At 35.1% G+C, this 9,978-nt stretch overlaps 2 long non-coding RNA genes across 2 annotated transcripts; both read left to right on the forward strand.

The window, feature by feature from the left end:
• Positions 1-518: 518 nt before the first annotated feature.
• On the forward strand, positions 519-2,876 carry LOC118491637. Its single transcript, XR_004891670.1, has 3 exons — positions 519-1,361; positions 2,264-2,383; positions 2,818-2,876. It is a non-coding gene; the product is annotated as an uncharacterized LOC118491637 (long non-coding RNA).
• Positions 2,877-6,712: 3,836 nt separating this feature from the next.
• On the forward strand, positions 6,713-9,074 carry LOC118491638. The gene is made up of 3 exons (XR_004891671.1): positions 6,713-7,555; positions 8,462-8,581; positions 9,016-9,074. It is a non-coding gene; the product is annotated as an uncharacterized LOC118491638 (long non-coding RNA).
• Positions 9,075-9,978: the final 904 nt, after the last annotated feature.

Consider the following 9,978-nt stretch of genomic DNA (forward strand, 5'->3'; position numbering starts at 1 on the left):
TCCTTGATAGATCTTAACTTGTTTATGTGGAAATCGGTTAGATCTAAGCTATTCATGGTTGAATGAGGCCAAAGTTTGATGTTCTTCAAGAACACCATGATGACATCACCCAAGAACACTTAGATCTTGGTGATTTCACGGTTAAAATCCAAGTTTTGAAAGATAGAAAGGTGTAGAATCAAGTAATGATTGAAAACGTACAAGAATTAGAGTGGAAACTTACCGGGATTGAGAGAAATCTTAGAAAAGATGAAGAATAGGAGCTGGCCGGTCAGAACTTTCCAAAAGTGGAAATGAAGACAAGGACAGCTGTAACGCCTCGCAATTTATTTATTTATTTATTTATTTATTTTTTTTGAAAAATTTATATTCGTACCATAATTCGAAGTATAAAAAAAATAATAAAATAAATATATTTACATATTCGTTATTCGTATGATCGACCATTTAAATAAGTAATTATGTACAAACCGATACTTTTAAGGATGCCATTACGCGTCCAACGTCAATTAACGACCCTACTCGACATATTTTCAATCCTAAACTAAACATTTTATAACAGATTGCGACGCTCGGGCTAAAACCGAGTTCGTAGGAACTTTCGGGCCGCTTAAATACACGAGATAAGTTTGTGGGCCTTGGGCCCAAGCCCAAAGCCCACTAATTAAATAAACCCTATGCATAAGTCTAGTTAACCCTAATCTTCTCTCATATTCAGCCGCTACCATAATGAGACCCTCTCAAAAGCTATTGTCTGCAACTCAAAACATTACACACATAAGCCTCGAATCAAACAAAACTCAAACACCCATCATCATTTTCACTCCCCCTTCCCCTCAATAACTAACCGGCGAGCACAGGGAAGCCCGGCTGGACTTCGGTGACGAGACCAACAGAATAACTGGTCGACCAAGCACACCAGCTCCTCCCTTGACTCCCTGACCTCACGGTGGCGTGCGGCGGCGCGAAGACAAACGCGAAAAGAGAGAGGAAGAGAGAAGAGGATGATGACGACGGCGGCAGAAGTCACCGGCGACAACAGTGGCGGCGGCCTACGACGTTTCTCCGACAAACCTCCGACAAAAAAACCGGTAAGCTTCTGATTCTTTCTTGATCTCGTTTCATTTCGATTCGGTTCAATCCATCGTCTCCGGTCAGATTCGTGTTGGTTTAGGTGACGGTGACGGTGACGACTGATGGTGACAATGGTATGACGCAGTAACGGCAGCGGGCCGCTACCGGCGGTTCGGGTCAAGTTCGACAGATTCAGGTTACGATTCTGATGTGTTGATTTACATAAGTGCTAACAACCTCACCATCTTGACAACCTACCTTGCGACACCCTTACAAATGTTGTTCAGGTAACCACTTCCCATTCTTGTTGTAGCTTCCTTGAGTGTGAGATTTGACATACGAGGCCTCGTAACCAGGCATTAGGAAATCATAATTATTTATTTATTTATTTATTTATTTATTTTTTTTTTTTTTGAGAAATGAAACTTTAAAAAGGATATGGTTGACTGGTTCGAGTGTTGGAAAAGAACCAAATTCATTTATTAGCAGACAATCCCTTCAAATTATTTAAGTAAATCACTTATCATTTTATAATATAAACATTCTGGCAAGACATTTTCATCAACGTGGAATGAATGATTATATCATTCTAAACTCTTTGAAACTTAAATATGTATTATCTCTTACGAAAGCCAAAAAGAATGGAGACTAAGTGCTAAATTCTTGAAACTCACACTCATATACATCCCCACCAGAACGTAAAATAGACTAGATATATACTCATAAGTATTCTTTAATTTTTTTTATTACAATTTATACCTATTTACTTTATATAAAAGATTAATTTTGTATTGGATAATATATATATATATATATATATATATATATATATATTTTCTTGTTATAATCCATATTATTTTAACACAACCCTTAAGCCTTAGATTAGAATATGGATTTCTAATTATAAAAAAAAGGACGTCATGGCCATATGAAGTAAAATATTTGACTAATTTGTCATGGCCATATGAAGTAAAATATTTGACTAATTTCAAAGCATTAGTTTATTTGGCGAAATGCTAGAATTATACTTAGAAAGTTTCATATTAAATAAAAAGTTTTGTATAAAGTGTTAAAGCTTAGTAATTAGATAGCAACATATACAACCTTTGTCATCAGAAGTAGATTAGTTCACGAGTTACGTAACCAACTTAGTGATACATAAATCTAATTCACTAAAAATGAATTATAGGTCACATACTCGCTGAAGATGATTCACTTTTCTTTGCTTGCTAAGTTAAGGATAACACAATGGGAATTCTTCCAACATCTTACACATTTGTAGTTTGTTTGGTTTTACTTGCACCCTAAGGTGAGTATACTCGTATTTCCCCCTTTTTACTTTTACCACTTTTGGGGTGTAACATGTTTACCTATTAACTTACACATGAACACTTTGTTAAACACATGAACGTTCCTATAACATGCTTGTATACGTGATGACTTGATACTTTAAACTTGGGTTATTCTTATGTGTTGAACTTATCATTAACTTCGTACGAGCCAAACCTTGACATATGTAGCGCTATAGGATTAACGACCCGCCCGTAAACTTGAGGTTATGTCTTGAGCATATTGCGTTTTCTTGGTTTGATATGTTAGACACATGCCATATTTAAGGTTTATCTTGAATCATATGCTTGCCATGAGGAATTGATCACACTTTTTAACTTATGCTATGTACGTACCAAACTTGTATACTCGCCTTTGCTTTTGCATTGAACTCTATTTTAATACATGTTGCAGGTTAATTTTTGAGATGATATTCAAGACGAAGCAAGATTTAGGGTGGACTAGATACACACCTAGATTAATCTATCTTTTGTTGTTATGTTACAATTTGAAACAATGTTGTTATTTCTATTTGAATCTTGTACGACAATTTAGTATTGCAATGAAATTCGAATTTAATTAAATATTGTCACATAGTGTTATGACGTCTCTAGCAATCTATACACACTTTGTCTCATCCCGATGTTTCCGCCATCGGTTGGGGTGTGACAGATTGGTATCAGAGCCATAACTATAGGGAATTAGGAAAAGTAGGAATGCTTTAACCTAGTCTATAGTTTTAGAGCTTTATTCTCATGTTTTGCTTGAAACTACTTGCATGCTATCTTATTTGCCTTTATTTATTCTCTTTTCATCTTTCAAACATATATATCACTTATGTGTTAACACTTGACATGCTATACCTGTTTTATTATGTGTTAATACTTGTTCCATTGTTTGATTCTTTATGTGTATTCTTGGCATATTTCTCTATGTGTCGGTACTTGTTTTATTGTCCTATTCTTTATGTACCGTTCTTGATGTGCATTCTTATGTGTTTATACTTGTTTTCACATTCCTTTAACATACTCCCCTTTACTAAAGCATTTTACTCGATTTTCTTAAACTCGAAAACACTCGTATTGTACAAACGAGACGAGTTTACCAAAATAGGCATGAAACCCACAATTTGGTAAGCGACTCTCATTCCGCTTGATTCTATTTTTGCACGAAATTCACCATTAAGTTAGGAGTGAAATCCACATCTTAATGGAAATTTCAAATTTAAATTCTAGTGGACCCTCGTCAACGTGTCAAAATTTAATTTGACCCGACGAGTACCCACCACACTTAGGGCACGAAGTCGTCAAGTTAGGGGTGAAACCCGCACCTCTTCGACTAGTCCCACTCCTTGATTTTCCATAAATCTCGCCAAGTCTCGAAATTTTCGATTGAATGGGAGCATGTAGTAATCGGAAGGGTGAATACCGTTAACCGACTTGTCGGCGAGAGTATACCACCTATTAGGCCAAAGCATGCTTCTCAATTTCAAAAGACTTTTCGACCACTTCGGTTAGTCAAAGTTCCATTTTGGAACTATCCAAATTTTAATCGAACTTACACTTTATTATTTTCGATCTCTTATGATGCAATTCTCTCTTCTCAATTTTTGAACCATTTTTGTTTGCTCATACATCATACTATTACCTTTCATACGATTTTACACTAATAGCATGCATAAGTTCACGTAATTTTATTTACACTTTTTGCAGCAACAAGTGGAGACATATCATCGAGATAGGAGTGATTTCCTTACCTTGACGATTAACTCCGCTTCTTTTTCACATCTTACAACGACCTCGCCAATGGGTTAGGGGTGATTCCCTTACCTAGGTGATCGTTACCGATAATTTCTTTTAATAGACTATATTATGTAAACACCATCATGCTTATATCCAAATCATTTATCATTAGCCAAACCTTTAAATAATTCAACATGCATTGTTTATATGAACGAATTTCTTATCCTACAATCTATTTTCATATAGCTCACGCACAATATTCTTAACTTTTACCACAAACGCTTACTATTCGATTTTCAAAATTCACGAAATGCTACTTATCAATCTAGTTGGTCTAATAAATCCATTGCTCACGAAATTTTGTATTCAACGTAACTATTGAAACAAGCTCATCTCATATCATTAAACTAGAGATTTCTATCTTCAATTGGGAATCAAACCAATTTTGTTTTTCACACACACCTATAAAATATTATCAATATTATTCAATCATTTACTAAAAAAAAATTCTTTCAAAATCAATTAAACGTTTTATTAAAGACGCCCTTTCAACAATCACTAAGTTCGTATACCAAAATCCTCTTTTCTTAAGAATCAACGTTGTCACAAGAATCTCTAAACCCCGATTTTTTTTTGTTAATGAAAAGTTATTTAAAACAATGCAACCTTGGGTACTTCTAGAACCTTTTCAACCATTATTCAATACGTCAATTAAATTTAAAACGTATGGGCACGGAAACTTCATAAGAACCAATAATTTTTCAACTTATGTTAAAAAAAAAAAACAAGAGTAGCATTTCATTCTTTTACAGAGTACCATTTCACGCAACCAATAGATATTGTATATTCTCTACAACTTCACAACCTAGACTCCACATTCCAAATCGACTCAATCTATTTTGATTCCATTTTGCTCAAATGACTATACATACATACCATCTTACTCGATTTAGTCAATACATCACAACAATCGCATGCATACGATTTGTTTTCCTTTCTTTCCTACCTAAAACTTCGTGCTTAAATACATATATTACGATTAATATTGCAAACAAGAATCATTATTACTTACACTCATACTTATACTTTTTTTGTCTACACTTATATATATATATACTTACACATTTATGTTATAACCCAAAATTTATACATTTTACGTTTACACCCATACTCACAATTATACATTTACTTCATACTTATATTCACGTTTATATTCGTATCCATGTTCATACATTTTACGTTTATATTCTCACTTACAAACTTTTCACACTTAAACGCATTTTACACTTATATTCATATTCACATTCATCTCATACATTTCACTTACACCTACATTTATACAAATTATGTTTGCACTAATATTCACAACCATGTTTATACTCATACCTTCTACTTATACTCATACTTATTCAATTATGCTTGCACTTATCTTCATGTTCATACACTTTGTTCACACCTATACAATTATTCTCAAACTTATATTTACACTCATACATTTTATTCATACTCGAACCTTCATGTTTTCACTTATGCTCACATGTATATTCATGCTCATGCATCTTATGTTCATACGTATACTTATACTCGTATTCATACACACACGATTTGTATTTAGTACTCATCACAACACATTTTATACTCATATTTGTAATAATGTTTACACTCACATTTTTACAATTTATGTTGTACGCGTACTTGTATATATACTCTCGTTTATACGATTTATGTTTGTGCTCACGCTTATTCGTTTATGCTCAAATTTGTACTCACATTTATACTCGCTTTTCATACACGCTATACTTGTGCTCATGCTCTTAACATGTGTTTTGTGTTTATGCTCGTATACACGTTCATATTTAAGCTTATACTATGCTCATGCTTTTTACTCAAAATTCATACACTCGCACCTGTACGCAAGCGAAACCCGAGGGATTCGCTTACGTTAGCCTTTTGCTATTTGGAACACAAACATGCTTATATGCTACATTTCTATACGCACGCAATTCTATTTTCAGAATTTATGTATACCTTAACTCATACGCAACTAGTACAAGCCATGCGGATCATGCGACGGTCAGCATAATCGCGGGTGCACACGGGATTATGGTGATAGGCGCATGAGAATCATAGAGTGTATTGCTGTGTATGGTAAGACACAATAAGTAACGTAACATAACACCAAACCTTAGTAAAAACGTGCCATGGGAAATTCGATATTTCCTCGTACCTTATTGTATACAAGCTTTTATCACCCACAATCTATTTCTCGATTGTACCCAACCGATAATCGAAATGCCAGCATTTCTAAAGTCTTCCTCTTGAATAAATTTCGGGACGAAATTTCCTAAAGGAGGGGAGACTGTAACGCCTCGCAATTTATTTATTTATTTATTTATTTTTTTTTTTGAAAAATTTATATTCGTACCATAATTCGAAGTATAAAAAAAATAATAAAATAAATATATTTACATATTCGTTATTCGTATGATCGACCATTTAAATAAGTAATTATGTACAAACCGATACTTTTAAGGATGCCATTACGCGTCCAACGTCAATTAACGACCCTACTCGACATATTTTCAATCCTAAACTAAACATTTTATAACAGATTGCGACGCTCGGGCTAAAACCGAGTTCGTAGGAACTTTCGGGCCGCTTAAATACACGAGATAAGTTTGTGGGCCTTGGGCCCAAGCCCAAAGCCCACTAATTAAATAAACCCTATGCATAAGTCTAGTTAACCCTAATCTTCTCTCATATTCAGCCGCTACCATAATGAGACCCTCTCAAAAGCTATTGTCTGCAACTCAAAACATTACACACATAAGCCTCGAATCAAACAAAACTCAAACACCCATCATCATTTTCACTCCCCCTTCCCCTCAATAACTAACCGGCGAGCACAGGGAAGCCCGGCTGGACTTCGGTGACGAGACCAACAGAATAACTGGTCGACCAAGCACACCAGCTCCTCCCTTGACTCCCTGACCTCACGGTGGCGTGCGGCGGCGCGAAGACAAACGCGAAAAGAGAGAGGAAGAGAGAAGAGGATGATGACGACGGCGGCAGAAGTCACCGGCGACAACAGTGGCGGCGGCCTACGACGTTTCTCCGACAAACCTCCGACAAAAAAACCGGTAAGCTTCTGATTCTTTCTTGATCTCGTTTCATTTCGATTCGGTTCAATCCATCGTCTCCGGTCAGATTCGTGTTGGTTTAGGTGACGGTGACGGTGACGACTGATGGTGACAATGGTATGACGCAGTAACGGCAGCGGGCCGCTACCGGCGGTTCGGGTCAAGTTCGACAGATTCAGGTTACGATTCTGATGTGTTGATTTACATAAGTGCTAACAACCTCACCATCTTGACAACCTACCTTGCGACACCCTTACAAATGTTGTTCAGGTAACCACTTCCCATTCTTGTTGTAGCTTCCTTGAGTGTGAGATTTGACATACGAGGCCTCGTAACCAGGCATTAGGAAATCATAATTATTTATTTATTTATTTATTTTTTTTTTTTTTTTGAGAAATGAAACTTTAAAAAGGATATGGTTGACTGGTTCGAGTGTTGGAAAAGAACCAAATTCATTTATTAGCAGACAATCCCTTCAAATTATTTAAGTAAATCACTTATCATTTTATAATATAAACATTCTGGCAAGACATTTTCATCAACGTGGAATGAATGATTATATCATTCTAAACTCTTTGAAACTTAAATATGTATTATCTCTTACGAAAGCCAAAAAGAATGGAGACTAAGTGCTAAATTCTTGAAACTCACACTCATATACATCCCCACCAGAACGTAAAATAGACTAGATATATACTCATAAGTATTCTTTAATTTTTTTTATTACAATTTATACCTATTTACTTTATATAAAAGATTAATTTTGTATTGGATAATATATATATATATATATATATATATATATATATATATATATATATTTTCTTGTTATAATCCATATTATTTTAACACAACCCTTAAGCCTTAGATTAGAATATGGATTTCTAATTATAAAAAAAAGGACGTCATGGCCATATGAAGTAAAATATTTGACTAATTTGTCATGGCCATATGAAGTAAAATATTTGACTAATTTCAAAGCATTAGTTTATTTGGCGAAATGCTAGAATTATACTTAGAAAGTTTCATATCAAATAAAAAGTTTTGTATAAAGTGTTAAAGCTTAGTAATTAGATAGCAACATATACAACCTTTGTCATCAGAAGTAGATTAGTTCACGAGTTACGTAACCAACTTAGTGATACATAAATCTAATTCACTAAAAATGAATTATAGGTCACATACTCGCTGAAGATGATTCACTTTTCTTTGCTTGCTAAGTTAAGGATAACACAATGGGAATTCTTCCAACATCTTACACATTTGTAGTTTGTTTGGTTTTACTTGCACCCTAAGGTGAGTATACTCGTATTTCCCCCTTTTTACTTTTACCACTTTTGGGGTGTAACATGTTTACCTATTAACTTACACATGAACACTTTGTTAAACACATGAACGTTCCTATAACATGCTTGTATACGTGATGACTTGATACTTTAAACTTGGGTTATTCTTATGTGTTGAACTTATCATTAACTTCGTACGAGCCAAACCTTGACATATGTAGCGCTATAGGATTAACGACCCGCCCGTAAACTTGAGGTTATGTCTTGAGCATATTGCGTTTTCTTGGTTTGATATGTTAGACACATGCCATATTTAAGGTTTATCTTGAATCATATGCTTGCCATGAGGAATTGATCACACTTTTTAACTTATGCTATGTACGTACCAAACTTGTATACTCGCCTTTGCTTTTGCATTGAACTCTATTTTAATACATGTTGCAGGTTAATTTTTGAGATGATATTCAAGACGAAGCAAGATTTAGGGTGGACTAGATACACACCTAGATTAATCTATCTTTTGTTGTTATGTTACAATTTGAAACAATGTTGTTATTTCTATTTGAATCTTGTACGACAATTTAGTATTGCAATGAAATTCGAATTTAATTAAATATTGTCACATAGTGTTATGACGTCTCTAGCAATCTATACACACTTTGTCTCATCCCGATGTTTCCGCCATCGGTTGGGGTGTGACAACAGCCCTATTTATAGGCTTCCAAAAGAGGAAAGTGGCAGCCGATCGGCCAGGAGTTCCGATCGAGTGGGCTGCTCGATCGGCTAGCAAGATGCTAGCCGATCGGCTGGCCTGTTCGATCAGGATGCTTCCTGTTCGATCCGCGACACACTTTGAGTATTTTGCGACGATTTTTGACGTTTCGATTTCGATGGACGCTGGTACGAATACGATAGGGTTCCTAGTCAAATTACTTTCAGTCCCAACTACTATATCTAACATACAATCTTCTATAAGTCACGTTTCGATGTCGGTTTTGATTGTGTCTGATTGCTTTTCGAGTTTCGATTTGGTTTTCGATTGATTCGCTTGAGTACCACACCAAACATAAAGTAAACACGCACAAGTAACACATAAGGCACACACACACGTATAACAATACCACAATTCGCATAATTCGAGTCTCGAGTTCGGTGATTGTTAGATTGGTTTGATTACTGATTAGTTAACTTTATCGCATTGTTACTTCCTATCATTCACAGTCGTAGATCGGTTCGCGTTAAAACTCATTCGATTACTTCGATTCTTGCTGATTACAACACTTACTCCACATAATACAACTAAAACATAAAATAGACTATCTACAGTCAAAGAAAGTCAAAGTTGACTTGGACTTTGACTTTGACATTCGAAAACACGGGGTGTTATAACTATCACGTGGGCCCAAC

This window comes from Helianthus annuus, chromosome 4 (genome assembly GCF_002127325.2).
Source record: "Helianthus annuus cultivar XRQ/B chromosome 4, HanXRQr2.0-SUNRISE, whole genome shotgun sequence".
NCBI classification, from domain to species: Eukaryota; Viridiplantae; Streptophyta; class Magnoliopsida; order Asterales; family Asteraceae; genus Helianthus; species Helianthus annuus.